The sequence below is a fragment of the Fukomys damarensis genome, unplaced genomic scaffold (assembly GCF_012274545.1).
Source record: "Fukomys damarensis isolate Sample0158 unplaced genomic scaffold, DMR_v1.0_HiC HiC_scaffold_32, whole genome shotgun sequence".
Lineage (NCBI taxonomy): Eukaryota > Metazoa > Chordata > Mammalia > Rodentia > Bathyergidae > Fukomys > Fukomys damarensis.
The window spans coordinates 40,404,268-40,417,202 of NW_022900944.1; the positions used below are offsets into that span (position 1 = coordinate 40,404,268).

Below are 12,935 nucleotides of genomic sequence, written 5' to 3' on the forward strand. Positions count from 1 at the left end.
GAAAAAAAAAAAAAAAAAAAAAAAGGTAAAGTACCAAATTTGTGGTAATTAATTTTGGAAGCTCTAGGAAAGAAACAGAATGCATGCATGAATTTGCAAACCAATCTGAATTTCTGCTAATAGGTCAGGAGGACCTAAATTGAGGAAGAGAGGGTGGGAAAGAATCCTATGATAATAAATTTTGACATCTATCCGCATAATTCAACTTGAATCAAACTTGATTTCTTCATTGGGCCCTGAGGCTGGCATTGAAGATGTGATGACTACCAGGCTATGGAGAAGGCTGAGGACTGGGTATCCTCAAGCATCGGGGCCTCAGGAAGCCAAACTGGAGTGGGTGTGTTTGTGTGTATGTTGCCGGGGCGGGGGGTTGGGGTCCTGCACCTGAAGTCCGGATGACTCACAAGAGTGAAATCACTTGGCATTAGGACAGGAGACACTTTATCTAGGCACTGAGCTCTACGAAAATCATTCTACAAGGGAGGATCTCCGCAGAAGAAATCCACGAGTAGAAAGTAATTTGCCTACGTTTGAGTAACGATGTGCACATGCGGAGGGGGAGATGCCCTAAGATGAGGAAAGGAAAGAAAGAGGCAAGACACGAATGCAGCGTCTCATTTAAAACTCTGAAAACAAAACAACAGAAGCCCTGGAGAGCCAGGACACCTCCATCCAGTGCCCTGCACCCCTGTTTTTCTCCCTCCTCCTTTTCCCACCACCTCATCAGCCAAGACTGTGGGCTGAAAAATGACCTGGAAGTGACAGAAATCAGTGAACCTATATTCATGCACAACTACAGACACACGCTCAGCAGATCAATGCACACACACGCGCAAGCGAGCACATCGCCCCACAAGGCAAACTGAGGGAACAAGGTTCAGGAGACCCCATTATGAGCGCTGTAATTGTCTTCTGAAAATCTGCGCGCTTTCTGAGGTTCAGAACATTCCTGAGGAGGAGCTCTGCAGCTCTGCAGAGCATCGCTTGTCATAGCCTTCCAGCCTGAAAAGGGTCTCAGAATTCTTGGAGTCCGGTTACCTTTCCCAAAGGGAGCACTAAGAGGAATAAAATAATGAAAAATGACTATGCATTTCTGAATCTTCAGGGATAAGAAGGCCCAAAGGTGATGACCTTAGATTTTTCTGCCTGAAAATAACATTTGCAGATGCCTTTCCTACCTGTCCTAACTAAAGTAGCAAGCAAATCATACTCAACCCAGATTTAATTTTCTTTGTATAAATGCCAAATAGTATATGTCTATTTGTCTACTGTCTGCCTCTGCAAAACGTATACTCCACACAGAGAAGGACATTATCTGCCTTATTCACTATCATGTCATAGTACTATCCCAGTACTGGGTACACAATGGCACGAATCAAATATATGTCCAGTTAATGTATTAAGATTAAATTAATTCTTTTTTTTAAGATTAAATTAATTCTTATTGAGAAGGCACTATGCTATTTTTATGAAGTCATACTATGTAAACATGAGAAATTTCCCTGAACAAGAGTACCACATACATCAGGAGTTATAATATGGAGAAACACCACAAGGGTATTTAGAGGACTGAGAGCACAGGAGAAGCTTTCATGACGGATTTTATGAATTTGTACACCAACCACTAAAGTGAAGAGATGTGATCCAGACAAAACTCCAGTGGGCCTTGAAATCAGACTTTCTCAATCCACCATTGTGGAACTCAGCTTCTTCACTGGTAAAATTTGCCCTCTGCAACCACATGAATGAAGGAAGGGGGCATGAGCATCAATTCCTTTTTTTAATTATGTTTTTTATTGGTACATGTTTGCTCTACATAACAAACACATTCCTCATGGGGAGTTGGTACATGTACATAACACATCTCGATTCTCTTTTATCCTTTTTCCCTCGCCCCTCTCCCTATTCCGTCTCTTGGTTTCCTTCCTGTCTGCAAAAGATCTGTCTCCCTATTTCTTATTATCTATTTTTTTTTTATATTTCTCTTTGTTGATATTTTGGGTTCCTCATAGAAGAAAAACCATGCAACATTTAAGTTTGTGTGTCTGATTCATTTTCCTTAACATTATGGTCTTGAGATGCATCCGTTTTCCTAAAACAGATTAATAAAAGCTATATGGCCCATCACCACACTGTCTGATATCAAGATGTGCAAGGATGTTCTGCATGGAATTGATTATAATACAGACAAACTTGGAAACCAAGCTGGAAACTGTTTAGAATGCTTTAGTTTGAACTAATTACAGACTTAAAAATTGCAAGAAGTGTTGAGCTTCCATGCACTTCTCAGCCAGCAGCTTCTAATATTTGAAAAGTATCCTTCTCTTTGGTGCTCTGAAATTTGACTGAGGCATTTATAGTTATGGGTCATTATTCTTTCATTCTGCTCCATGTCTCATGCCTTTATTGATCGCTGGAAAATTGTGTTCTATTATTTCTTTGGTTATTTCCCTATTTCCACTCTCTCTCTCTTTGGGTGATTCCTTCTATGATGATCTTCTGTGACTGTGAATTAGTCTCCCATTTCCTCTTTATATTTTACTTTATTTTCTGAGAGATTGTCTTAAATGTTTCCTCCAAAATTTAAAGATCGTTTCTTTCATGATGGCATTAATAGTTTTTATTTAGACAGCATTTCTCAAGGCTGACACTACTGATATTTTAGGGCAGATAAATCTGTATTGTGGGACTGTCTTGTGTGTGGTAGGATTACCAAATAAATACCCAATGGGGGCAAAATTCCCTCCAGTTGAAAATAATTGATTTAAAAGAACTTTGTTTTTATTTCTCTGATGTCTTCTTCTTTACATAGCCTATATCTTTTTGCTGTTTTTGTTTGTTATGATCCCAATCACTAATATAACTAGGTTTTGTTGAAGTTCTTTGTTCCTTCTCAGTTTACTTCTGTCTTACTGAGTCAAGTGTTCTGTTTCTTCACCTTGGTTCCCCTCAACAGCTGATCTCCCTCTCATGTCTGCTGGACTTGATAGTTTACACATATTCATAAATGCGGGTCTTTGTCAATTAGTATAAAGACACTGAAGTAAAATTCTGCTTCCTTCAAATCGGTCTGACTCCTGACACCAAAAGACACCTGTCTTCAATAAAAGGTTGGACCAGGAACTCTGAGTCCTTAGTGGGGCCTATGCAAAAGCAGGCTTCATCACTTTAAGATGGACCAGTCCAAAGCAAGCAGGCAAATTGGCCGCTTCCTCCTCATTGTGGAGTTCACAATTCCCCATACACCCATAGCTTTAGATATTTCCATACTTACCCTCATACCTGTGTCTTCTCCAAATCTCACCCTCTATAACTTACTGAAACTAAGCCACATATGTTTCTGAGGCTCCAGGAAAGAACAATTCCTGTTATGATTTAGATCTACAATGGACCCAAAACCTCATGTGTTTGGAAGGTGACTGGATCATGGAGGTACTACACTGAATGTGCTAAACGTACTGTTATGAGGTAGGGCCTGGTTGGAGGCAGACCAATGAAGGATATGTTTCCCTCCCTAGACAATCCCTCTGTTCTCTGCTTCCTGGCTGCTAAGACATGAGCAGCATTCCTGCACCAGGGCTTTCCATCTTGCCATTTCAGCCTTACAGTGAGTCAACTAGGGACAATAACCATAAGCTGTGGGTGTCAAGCATTGTGTATCAGCAATGAGAAAAGTGACTAAGACTTATTTTGGTTCCCAGAGTGGGGCCATTGCTGTGATTATCTGACCAGATGGTTTAAACCCCCTTGGGACTGATTCACAAAAGGAGTTTGGAAAGGTTTAGAGATGCTGACTAGAGAAACCCTAGACTGTTGTAAGCTTGATGGTAGACTGTGGTCAGAGCTCAGCAGACCAGAATGTTCACAGAAATGCAGATGATAAAGACCAGGCTCAACAGTTTTCCTATGGGAACAAGGACTGCATTGACAGTTGGACTCAATACCTTGTGTGTTATGCTCTGGAAGAAAATTTGTCTACATTTTGATCTTGCCTTGAGACTGCTACAAACTGAGATTAAGGTTGGCAGATTAATTACTCTGGTACAGGAAATTTCAAAACAGTCTGACATTCAGGCTGTGATATGAATATTGCTGGTGGCTTTTAGCTAGGTTCATACTGAAAATCAAAAGCAAAAAGCCCATTTAATAAGTTTTCATTTTTTGCCAGGAAAGAAGTGCTTACAAAGTTGGGAGAAAGGAGAGCTTGGTTGCTGAAAAGATTAGCACTAAAAAGAAGCCAAGGACTTTGTATCAGAACAATAGGAAAGATACCTCGAGGGAGTCTCAGGAATTAGCAAGACCCTACTCATCACTGGCTCAGGGTTGTAAAAATGTAATGATAAACTCATTTGAAAGATTTTGCTGTAAGAAGAGAGCTCAAGAAGGGCCACCTAGGAAACTGGTTTCCTGGGATTCACCTCACAGTGCTCAGCCATCCAGGCACTTAGACGCTTCTGCAGCCATATTCCAAGGGGGACCAGCTATTGCTCAAGCTAGAGAAAAACCTTAGTGTCATCCGTGTAGTGCTGGATTTTTAGGCACACAGAATTAAGAGTTGTAGGTTCAAGGAAGCTCCCACCAAGGTTTCACAAGGAGGCCTGGGAAGCCAGGCAGTGTGCCCCTTCAGTTCATGAAGCTGAAAATGCAATGGACATCCCAGAAAGATGGAGAAGCCAGGAACATGGAATGTCTGCTGAGGAAACCTGAAGGCAGTAAGCAAAACCAGGAGAGAAGCCATGAGTGCTGCAGCTGGCAGTGCCATGTGTAGAGGTCGCCCAAGCCCTATGAAGCACTTATATCACCACAACCTGCCCCAGGACAAGGAAATGCCAAGTTTAATGTTTTCCTTACTGGATTTTGATCTAACCTTGGTCCAATTACTTTCTCTCTGTTATTTCTCCCTTTTGGAATGGGAATGCTTACCTTGTACCATTATATGTCAGCAGTATTTTACTTCTTTTGGATTTTTACAGGGACTCATAGCTAAGAGTTTGCTTTAAGTATCAGAGGAAACTTTGGACTTGGACATTTTAGCAATGCTAGAACTGTTTAAACTTCATCGACTCTTAAAGATGGAATAAATGTATTTCACATAAAGAGATAAGCCTGAGTCTTTGGGGGAACCAAGAAAGGAATATTATGGTTTACATCTAAAATAGCACAAAACCTCATGTGTTGGTAGGTGACTGGATCATGGAGGCACTATACTGAAGGTGTGGACAGTGTAGTTAGGAGGTGGGGCTTGGTTGTCAGGTGAGTCACTGAGCATGTGACCTAGAGAAGGGTATCCTCCCTTTGCTCTCTGCTTCCTGGCTGCCATGATGTGAACAGTCATCTTCCATCCAGATCCATCTACCGTGCCATTTCTACCTTGGAACAAACCAACTATGGACTATAATGGTGAGCTAAAACAAACCTCTCTTGTGAGTGTCAGGTATTTGTCCCAGCAATAAGGAAAGTGAGAATTCACCACCTGTTTCTCTCTATTGCTACCTTGTCCTCAGTGTGTTCTGATACATTAGGGCAGACAACTCTGTGCTGTGGGGTCCATTCCTCCAAATGCCCTTCATATTAAACAAAATATTTACAACCCATAATAAAAAGCAGCAAATGCTAATGTGCTCAGCAACCGAGATGGATCTCAAGGGAATTATAATGAGTGAAAAAAAAAAAAAAAAGCTGATCTCAAAATCTTTCATATTGTCAGATTCCACTTGCAATGGTACCTCAAGTTATGACCAGCCTGACATACGAACAATTTGGGTTATGACTATAATTTTAGCTTTAACTTACTAACAAACTCTTGAGTTATGACCCTAGTGTGGGTTGCTTGTGCCTCCAGATGGTCTCAGAAACAGATTTAACCCTTAAAATGCTCTGGAAGCAACATTACAGCATCCTCCCCTGTGGGGTTAATTAAGAAACCCTGAGCCAATGTCTCGCGAAGGACACTGAAATCTGCCTGAGCACAGGAGACATTGAAGGCTGTGTACAGGAACCCAAGCTTTCAACTGACCAACCTGAGTTACAATCAGTCCTCAGGAATGAATTGAGTTCAATAAGTCAAGTGTACACTGTATAATATGTTCTTGCAATGACAAGATTATGAAGATGAGACCAGACCAGATCAGGGGGTGCCAGTGTTCCTGGGGGGAGTGGCACAGTGCAGTGTGACTATACTGGGGTTGCCCTGGGAGATCTACATGGTCCTGGGATAATTCCTTTTCTTGATTGTGCTAATTATGCAAATATACATCTACACAAATACATCTACCCATACACACAAGTGCACGTAAAACAGTGCATGCAATCTGAATGATCTCTGTGAATTATACCAATATCCATTTCTTGGCTTTGATACCGCACTAGAGTTATGCAAGACTACCACTAGAGACCACTTTTTGTAAAGATATTTCCCTATAGGATACTTAGCACTTCCTCTAAAGTATCACGACCTAAATTTCCTTTGGAAAAGTCGTTCTCAAAAAATGTTCACACCCTAGATCAGCAGCATCGGTGCCACCTACGAATTTCTTAGAAACACAAATGCCCAGGACATAGTGACTCAGAATCTCTGGAGATAAAACCCCAAAATCTGTTTTATTAGGCCCTTAAGGAGATTCCACTATGTGCTACAGTTTCAAAACTTCTACCTTAGAACATAGTAATAGGTTTCCAATTTTGGAATTAGTTGTAATAAGATAATTTTATGATTTAAATTTTTAAAATGTGTCATGATGGGAGAAAACACTTTATAAAATTATTTTTACCCTGCCTTTCTGCTACTGAAAAGATAGATATTTATTAGTTATTGTTTTATTTTATTGTTGCTGTTGCTGCTAAGAAACTCAAAGCCCAATGGAAACTTGGTCACGATGAATAAATTAACCCACAAACTCTTCAAACGGATTTCTTCCTCCTTTCTTTGACCTAATTTCATGGTTTGATTTCACTCCTTTGGGAAGAATAGACCACTATCAATACAGTCAATAAAGAGAAGAATCCTTACCAACAGTGGCAGTGTGTTCTTATTTGCTGCCTCCTGTTTTCTGAGTATGAAATCCAGATCATGCAAACCAAGCAGATGTTAGCAGATATAAAATTGCCTCAAAAATAGATTTCGGAGCATGGAAATCCTAACACTGCCTAGGAAAAATATTTTCATGTGTAATTCCTAGGGATAGTCTTATGAAATAGAATTGTGATTGCCTTTTTTCCTTCAACTGTAATCGTAGGGATTTAGGCTTAGATTTATTATATTAGTATATTAACCACTATTCTTTTTGGCTTCTTGCCTTTGGATGATGTTTTCTTGTTGAGAATTATTTTCTGTTTCCATCATCTTGAAATAAACAATGTGCACTTCAATTGCCTTTTTATTATCTCTGAGCCAATGGACCAGTGCAATTCCCATTTGACAAGATTCTTCTGAAATTTTTTTCACAAGACCAGCAAAACACCAGGACTACTGATTACTTGAACAAGTTCTCTGAATGTAATATATTTTGTATTTTATCTGTGATACATGCTAACATGTCAATGAAAAAGTTATGGTTAAATAAATGTGTGCTTGAAAGTTAAACGAATAACCCACCCATCATCCATCATCAATAAATGTTTGCATGATATTTCAGTTTCTTAAGTCTGACCTTTGGAGGATACAGAAAAAGTATAAAACGTCCCCCAAGACTGAAGACTGTGGAACATTGATTAATTATGTTTCCATGGTATCCCACTGTTCTAAACTCCTTCAAACACCCCACACACACACACTTCCTATGAGAGACTTCATCCAGTCACTTTCTAGAATATGGTCCTTACCGAGCTCTGACAACAGGCTGGGTCTCCTGTTCCAAGCACAAACCTCAAAGCTGCTACACACTTACTTTCTAGCACTGTCCCTTGCTAGAATCCCTTGCTGACAGACCCTCAAGAAGACCAAGCCCCTAAGCATCCACCCTGGACCACTGTAGACCATTTTCTTGGAGCACACACTGTTAGTGAGTTTTCTTGAGTTGCTATATGAAATCCAAACGGTGCCTTCCAGTACTAGAAATTCATTTCTTCACAGATCTGAAGGTCAAAGTCTGCCGATTGACTCAAGGTGAAAAACCAATGTCACTGCCATTTCTGTTTCCTTTTAGAGACTCTAAGGAAGATGACTGTTTCCTTATCTGAGCCAGCTTCCAGAGGCTGCCCACATTCCTTGGCCTTGGACCTCCCTCATCTATAAGGCCAGCAACAGCTGGGGGTCTTTCTCTGTTGTAGTTCTCCAACACAAACTCTTTTCTTCCTGCCTCCACCTCTAAAAGCCTTGGGGCTACCCTGGACCACCTGGACGGTCTCTTTAGCATTGCTGGTTAGCCCCCTGGTTCCATCTACAGCCTCAATTTCTCTTTGCCGTGTAGTACATCCACACGTCCCAAGCACCAAGACATGGGCCTCTTCTATGTACCACACCCGCTCACAAGGGACTCACAGACTATGAGTGGCTTGCAGGAGACAACCATGAAGCCTGGTTTCGGGAGAGCCAGGCTGGGGCAGGACCTAAGCCAAGCTCCCCTACCTGCTCCTTTCCTCTCCAAGTTTCACTTGTCAGTAGCATGAGGATTATAGTAACATCTGTTTCACAGGGTGACTGGAACGATTATGTGAAAAAATACATCAGTGTCTGGAATAAAGCAACAACTTAAAAGCTGTTGAAAGAATGAAAATTTTCAAACTATTACTACTAAAAATAATACATGAACCTGTGTTCCAGAGTACTAAGGTAGTCTAGAGACAGCATCCTAGAGCTGAAAGTATTTTAACAAGTATCAGCTGAAAGATTTATGAAAACCAGGTTCAGAGAGGGGAAACACTGTTATTCAATGTCCAGTGGAAACAAGATTAGAAGTCAGCCCTGGATTAGAAGCCTCACCCTCTAAATCCCTGTCAATCAGGACTGGATCCACAGCAGGATGATTGGCTGACAGGTGAGGAGTGTGGCCCCAGTCAAACTGGCTTTTTTTTTTTTGACTCATAGGAGACACCCTCCTGTAAATGACTTCCAACTATTGGTCTGGTTTTTTGTTTTTCTTTGGTTCTCAGGGTTGAATACAGGGCATTTGACCTAAGCTACATCCCCAGCCCTTCTTTAATTTCTTCTTTTAGGGCAAGATCTCACTGAGCTGCTAAATTGCCCAGGTTGGGCCTGAACGTGTAATTCTCCTGCCTCTCACCCTTCCAGAGTGTGGGGATGATGGTTGTGCATACCTATTTTCTTAAAGTAGTATTTCAACAATGTTTCAGTGTAATGAGAAAAATATCTGCCATAAGCACAAAACAGGGTTTTTTTTTTTAAGAGTAGGAAGAATTTATTGAGGGAGGGGTAGCTCCTGCCTGAGATGGACAAGAGCGACACCCAGAAAGTGAGTTGCCTCAGGATACATTCTTGAACATTCAACATAATAACAATCACACAAAAATATTTTTGTTTGATTTGAAATAAATACAAAAGACAGTAACAGTATCTATCTTGATGTATTTATGATGGATGCTTTAATTTTTCTGTCTTTTCTGTTTTCTGTATTTTCTAAGTGACTATGACTTTTCTAATAAGAAAAATTAAAGGTGCTTACTTTGAAAAACAGCAATAATGAGAAAGATTACTTTTTCAGCACATTATTTTGTCCTCTCATGACCTGAAATGTCTTGAACCTGGATATTTAAAACTAGTGTTTCCTTTATAATCAAAATTATTTTTCCACGCTATTCCTTTCCTGATATGTAGGGGAGCTCTATTTTATCCCACCACTACATTATTCAAAGGAAGGAAGGGAGGAAGGGAGGGAGGGAGGAAGGGAGCGAGGGAGGAAAAGGAATGAGGGAGGAAAGACGAAAGGAAGAAAGAAGGGGGGAGAAAAGGCTAACATTAACCACCTCAGTAAGCAAGTCTATGATGATGAAAAATTGAAATGTTACTATCAGTGAAAATAATTAATCAAACTACGTGAACACTTACACCTCCCTAAAACCAGCACCAGCACCACTTGACCAAAGCTTTCCAGCTTTGTATTGTTTTCCCTTTCAGTTATCACTACATTCATAATTCAGACAAACTTCCTTTGTAACATCATTTCATATCAGACGCAGAAACGTGTTCGGAGACCATAACTCTAAGCAAGAACACCAGTCAAGTCTCTTGAAACCCACATTCCCTTGAATGCAATTAGTTTAATCTCTTTCTGAATGCATTCTTAATACAGGCTTTTACCATGGGCCATTTTTCATGTGTCTATGTTTTTCATCGCCAAATTCTTGAGTAAGGCCACAGACATTAAAATGATAACATATCGTGTTTAAATCATGGTTGAGTTCAAGGGGGAAAGAACATGCTCTGTCTCGAGTTAGAAGCAAGGAAAGTGATTGCAGGCCATGACTGCATCGTTCTCATAACATTTGGACCTGTTTCTGACTGTCACGCTGGGTTAATGGATTTCAACCTGGAAAGTCAATCAAGAGCACCCACAGGCCCCTGGCCTCCACCCTGGGCTGAAAGTGGGGGCCACACCTGCTGAGAGCCAGGGCTCTCATGACTCATGAAGACGCCAACTCCAATCCCATTTGTCGAAGGGTCTCAAAGCCCCAGACTAGGCCTGGGAAGAAACAGCCTTACCCGGAAGTGACCAGGAATTGAAAACCTGAGAAGGAAAAAACCTCCCCTGATTTCTGAAGGGGTGATGCCGATAAATGACGAGCAGATTCATTATATTAAGTATTAATACTGGAAAGCTTCCAGGAGTCTCCTGACTGACCCACCTCACCTTCTACCTGGTGCCGCCCAGGTTCAAAAATTTCCCAGCACCCTTTTGTCAGCTCAGCTTGCACCCTGATGACCTTATGCCCGTCCCTCGGTGTCACCTCCCTGATCCAGAGGAAGAGCTCTAGCCATCAGGACTTAGAATCTGTTATCAGCGCATTCATGATTTCTAAAACCTCACATCTCCGCTTCAATAATTACTGTCATCATAATGTAAATAGCTACCGTTCACTGTGTATTTCCTAGGTACCAGGCATTGTTACTTGAGTTGTCTCATTTTCCTGCTGCATTCACCACAGGAGGCAGAGCTCAGTTATTAAATTCTCTGAGTCTCAAAGCTTTCAGTGATAGAGGAGGGGTGTGCAAAATAGCGAAGGTCACACTGCAGGTAGATACCAGGTCTAGGTCTCACACCCAGGAAACCTTAACCTCTGAGTCCACACTCTTTAATATTGAATTAGACTTGCCCTTGTCTCCCTGATACCAAAATTCCCAAGGTTGACTGCACCCATGTAACCCATAGAAATTATTTTCTTCTATCGTCTTATCCCAAAGGATATTTATATACATGCACAAATATTTTTTTTTTTTTTAAACTACAAAAGATTCGCCAAAGTAGTGCAGTTCCCATACACCTTTCATCCAATTTCCCTAAAGACCACGCACTTTGGTTTCACATTGTCTTTGGTCCTCAGGCCACCGTTGTCAAAATCAAATCCTCTGAAGCATTGCATGACCGGAGCGCAGCCGAAAAGATCGTGTCGAGTTATAACAGCGCCTCACACAGGCGACATCACTGTCCCCTTGCAGGGGCTCTTCTCTGGCCACCTCCCCTTTGATCTGTTGTTACTAACGACTCGCTCTCTGATGGGCACAGAGCCTGACTGTAGACCTGCACCGGCTTCCATGGCAGACTGAAAGGTTCCTACTTTGGCTGGGTACCCATCTGGCATAAAGTAGCGTCTCTCTCTCCCGTAGAAAACCCAGGGACAAACAGCCCTGCAGATCTCAGGGAGTCTGCAGCTCCCCGGGTACCTCTCCTCAAGTTCAATATTCTCTGTTTTACTTTCTGAAAGCTAAAAATGGCAGTCTGACCTGCTAACCTCGCTCGCTATCTTCCCTTTAATCTCCACGGAGCCCCACTTCGCTAGCTCTGGGGACTCTGCCAGAGACATGCAGAGCCGCTCTATCCGAGGCAGGGCTTCCCCCGTGGAACTGTTGTTGGTCTGGGGCTGCGGCAACGGCTGTTTGCCAAAGAACACATGTAACCGCCACCGGCACAAGCTCATCAGGCCCTGAGGACAGTGGATCTGCTTCTCCCACTGTGTCAAATCAGTGACTTCGAGGATTTCCCGACGGCAGGGGCTGATTGGCCCCTCGGCTGGGTACTCACCGAAGGTCAGTGCACTTATCTGTGTAGACTCTGGTGACACCTCACAAATTAGTATTTATGGGATGAATACTCTGTCCAAGCTAAACATTCTAAGTGAAATGTCACGGGCTTATTTCTTGATAAATTCTGAAAATCTGAAGCTCTCAAGCAAATAGAAGATCAGGTGATTATTAGTGAACCCACAAAAGCAAATCAGAGGCCAGCTGGTCCTTGAGAGTTCCCAGACCAAGAAAATGAGGATGAACATAATGAAGGATTTTTTTTTTCATTTTTCAAATATCAGCGAGCTTTAAAAAGTACAATGGGCACTTTCCAATAATGCCCATATCTTGAAAATATAAAATTAGCCTATCATCAGCATGGTATGCTAAAAATAATCCAGGCTTTAGAATTGGACCGAAAAACCTGAGTTTGAATGTGTCATTTATTTGGCTACATGACTTCAATGATCTAAACTTTCTTCTCCACAATGGGAAAATAACGCACACACATTCTAAAAGACCATTACAAAAATGAAATATGACAGTGTGTACACAGTACTTTGTTCCATAAAGGATAATCCAATAAATGTCAATTCTGTCGCCCTTAAAATTTGTTCCACAACTCCTGGGTATCCAGCATGGCAAGCAGGAAGATGTTTTTAAGGAGCCCAGGGATCTGAGTCATCAAAATTTAAGGAATTTAAGTGATTGATGGTACCAGCAGTCACAGCAAAAAAAAAAAAAAAAAAAAAAAAAAATG

At 41.4% G+C, this 12,935-nt stretch overlaps 2 long non-coding RNA genes across 9 annotated transcripts in view; one reads left to right on the forward strand and one right to left on the reverse strand.

Moving 5' to 3' along the window:
• LOC117283931 overlaps positions 1-12,935 on the reverse strand; it is a 106,212-nt gene that overhangs the window by 5,450 nt on the left and 87,827 nt on the right. The gene's annotated exons all lie outside the window — the stretch shown is intronic.
• Positions 12,080-12,935, forward strand: part of LOC104852034 — a 32,675-nt gene continuing 31,819 nt past the window's right edge. For all 8 annotated transcript variants that reach the window (XR_777386.1, XR_777385.3, XR_777387.1 and 5 more), the window contains exon 1: positions 12,080-12,199. This is a non-coding gene — a long non-coding RNA (uncharacterized LOC104852034). The remainder of the gene's footprint in view (positions 12,200-12,935) is intronic.